Raw genomic sequence first — 4,064 nt, 5'->3', positions numbered from 1 at the left:
CGAGAAGTTTTATAAAACAGTTCTGAAAGCGAACACTGCAGTTGCACCCTAACTGATCAGCATGGTAAAAGAATGGCAAAAGTCTCCTTAAAGTGCTAAAACCTTTCTCGAAGCACATTTTGTCTGTATCTTTTACAATTTACACAGTGATTTATACGGAGGCACCAGTAAAAATACTCGCACTACGGCAACCTCAAACTGGGTGGACGAGCTGGGACCAGTGTACCCCAGCGCTCCTAAGGGGGCCTGGGAAGTGTTATCAGTCACAAATACAGGGATTTAATTTGCAGCCAGTCAGCTTTATTGAAGCCTTTGCATATTTACAGGGAAGCAGGTGCCAGGCAGTCTTGATCACTATTTTACAAGCATGCTTATTGCTGTTGCAGCGTGTTTAAACGAGCATGCCCATAAACCCGCTGCAGGCAAAAACATACCCCAATAGCTACGCTTATAGTAAATGATTGAAGACAAGGTTAATTTTAAAATGAATTTAAACATAAAAAACTTACCTTGGCTTCCCAACTCTAGTCCCGAGACTGCTCCCGCCGTCCTGGACTTTGAATGCCGTCTCTTTCGTCACTGAAGGCTGCCTCCCTCCCCTCCATGGCAGCCGGCGCTGATTGGTTCGGCCGGCTGCCCTAACTCCGTCATTTCTCCGAGTCTGCATCCTGCAGAACGGAGAGTGGGAGGAGGCTTGGGGGAGCGGCTTGCCCACTGTTGCTAATACTGTCTGTTTGGACAGCCTCTCAGGCTGTCCAAACAGTCCGTATTCACAACAGTGGGCAAGCCACTCCCCCAAGCCACTCCCCCCTGCCCTGAGGCTCGACTCGAGTAACCAGGAAGCAGTTCTAATCTGTTGACTGCTTTCTCGCCGTGCGAGAAGGGCAGGCAGAAACAAATGGTAGTTATAAATAAATAACTACCATTTGTTTCTGCCTTCTTCTCGCACGTCGAGAAAGCAGGGGGGGCGGCGCCCAAACACCCCCATGTAGAAACCGCCACTGGTATCTTTATTACAATATGGCAATAGAACACATACACAGATCTGCGGGGTCTCTATGACTAACAGGAACTTTAACACACCGCTGAAAGAAAAGGATTAGACATACAGTATGAGGACAAGGTTATCTGCGGGGTCTCTTGATTAACAGGAACTTTTAACACACCGCTGAAAGAAAAGGATTAGACATACAATAGCCTAGGGAATAAAGACAAGATTAAGGTGTAAGTGTAAAGCAGACTAGTTTAGACTACCACACCTATTAGAAGGAAGATTTCTCTCTGTCTCTGGTGGGATCAGGGCTCTCTCTGTCTCTCTTTCCGTCACCACAGCTCCACGCCTCTGGCTCAATTGCTCCAGCTGACAGCCTCAACTCCTCCATCTGCTTTAATGCATTCTGATAGTCTCTCTCCAGCTTCAGCAATCATCTGCCTTCTTTCTCCATTCCAGAAAACCAATAGAACTGCACTGCACTCTGCAGCTCCAGCAGACATCCTACTCTCCACTCTTCAAGAACCAAACTGACCACTCCTCCTCTTCTGCACTTCGCTGATATGGATTCCTCTCTCCTCATGGAAATTTCCAACAGAGGGCTGCCTCCCACCGAATTCCTGTGCTAGCTCCAGAGCTCTTTGCGCAACCGCAGTGGCCATCTGCATGTTACGTCTGGGCCCAAGAGACAAACACATTCTTCGGATAAGAACCAGTCCTGGCTGGTTTTCCCCTAGCAGTCAACAGCCTTAACTATAAACATTACCTTTCCCCTTGAAGCATCTCAGCTCTGCAGGGATAGAAAGCAAAATGGAGTCTCTCTAGTTCTGGGCCTTGTAGGCCTGAGAAGGATGAAATAACCCTTAGCTCTGTCAGAGTACCTACATAAACCATACCAATGTGTAATATAAAGTCAGGACCACAGGATCCAAGCTCTACTATAGGCAAAATAATGAAAGACAAAGCCAATAGGTAATAGATGGATTAGAGTAAGGGATCTATCATCATATAAAGCAGCTATCCTTTTCTAGGTCTGGAAGAAAGGGCTTAAAAGAGCCAACACAAGCTAAGAATACATATCCTAGATGTGAGCAAGCTTAAAGTCTTTATCACTCCGAAATAGAGCCAAAAAGCCTGTCAAGACATTCCACCCTTAGACTTTATCTTGCGAACATCTATAAACAACAACATCCAAGTAAACAAACATCAACATAATCTATCAACAAAACCAAAAACCAAAAGACTCTCTAAAATAAATGACAACTTAAGGAAATTCCAGCTGAAACTTGATGTAGGGAATACAAATCTAACAACCAACTGAAAACAAATCAAAGCACCCTTGACCTGAATGCTGAAACATAACTAAAATTGATCTGATAACAACAGAAATCAACCAAAGCACCCTCGAACTAAATGTGCCTCAACTTCTAGTGATAACTGATGAAATCTATTGATGTAGGGACATGTTTGTGGAATGAAAACAGCAAGGGGCCTAAATGGGGCCTACCTACTTCGGTCAACTTAAGAAACTAAATGTACCTCAACTTCTAATGATAAAACAACAAAGGGCCTAAATGAGGCCTACCTACTTTGGTCAACTTAAGAACTAAATGTACCTCAACTTCTAATGATAAAACAACAAAGGGCCTAAATGAGGCCTACCTACTTTGGCCAACTTAAGAAAGAATTTGGTGAAATTTGACAAATAAACATGACAAAAGGTCTTCAAGGTCTGGGCAAACATTAATAATAGATGCAGGACATAACCTGACTAAAAGACACACCTCCCAGGACAACTTAAAGTCTAGGGTAACCACCCTTGGAACTAATCCCACTGTTCTAATTAAGAGTTGATGAATCAAAGTGAAAGTGTAATAACAGGAAAATAAGGATAACCCCATTCCTACAAAATAGCTGGTTTAGCACTATGCATATCAAGCAATAAATCAGAAAATTATCTAAATGTGGTGCATATCTAAAAGATAAATTTGAACCATGCCAAAGGCAATAGGTAAAGGACACAATATCACAAAACAGTTAGCACCTAGTTTCTCACTGTATCACACTGTGGAACACATGTGTGCACCATCAGATTTTTTTTTTGTCCCTCCATTGGCAAGACTGTTTTGCAGAAAACAGGAAAACTATGAAATAGATGAAAGATAAACAAGTGTAAAGTCAATCCGTAATAGCATAGCATACTAAAGGCAGAATATATATGAGCACTGCATAAACATAACAGAACTGTGATATGTTCAATTGGAATGTCCATCTGAAAAAAAAAACATGGGAAGAATGCAATGCTCAATTATAACCAAATAATCATAGCACATGACTTGTGCAAAATTTAATTTAGGGTTCAAGGCAGTCAATTGTGGATTCATCAGTGTAGGTCACCACCCTTCATCTTCATCTGTATCCGGTGCCAAGGAAGCACTTCCTCCGATCTGGTCATTAGTCACCAGCTTCCGTCGTTCATCCGCCACCAATCCGGTCCGGTCTGGTTCCACCTTCCAAAAACAACAAACTAACATAAAAAATGAAAACAAAAAAGTAAAATAACAAAGGGAGTGGGAGGGGGTGGGCCGACGCACACACCAAACACCACAACCCAACAACCTGAAACGAAAAAACAAGTATCATTAATCTAGCAAAAATAAATTTTCCATTTAAAAAGCACCCCAAGTGCTTTTTATTGTCGAAAGAAACCTACTAGTTTATTAAAAAAAAAAATTATTCTGAATTCAAGGAATAATTTAAATCATATACTTTTAAATTTGTTTGGGCAAAATCCAATTTTTTCATACACAGCCAGAAGGGCTGGGCCCTAGCTGCTCTCAGCTCATCCGAGAAACAGCCCCTCCCATCAGAAAGATGCTCGCGCTCTGAGTTTTGAATCCGATCCAATCAAAATAAGCAGAAGCCAGGCTACAGTGCGATGTAATTTTGAATCACTGCCAAGTGCTGATGTCATTGCAGGAGCAAGGCTGCTGCCAACCATTCTGTCCAAGCATCTCTAATCTCTAGTCAGGGAAGCTCACTTAGGCCTACTGTATTTATCTAACTCCAAGGG

The sequence above is a fragment of the Lissotriton vulgaris genome, chromosome 5, assembly GCF_964263255.1.
Source record: "Lissotriton vulgaris chromosome 5, aLisVul1.2, whole genome shotgun sequence".
Lineage (NCBI taxonomy): Eukaryota > Metazoa > Chordata > Amphibia > Caudata > Salamandridae > Lissotriton > Lissotriton vulgaris.
The sequence above is the reverse complement of the archived record's forward strand: the minus strand, read 5'-3'. Positions refer to the sequence as shown.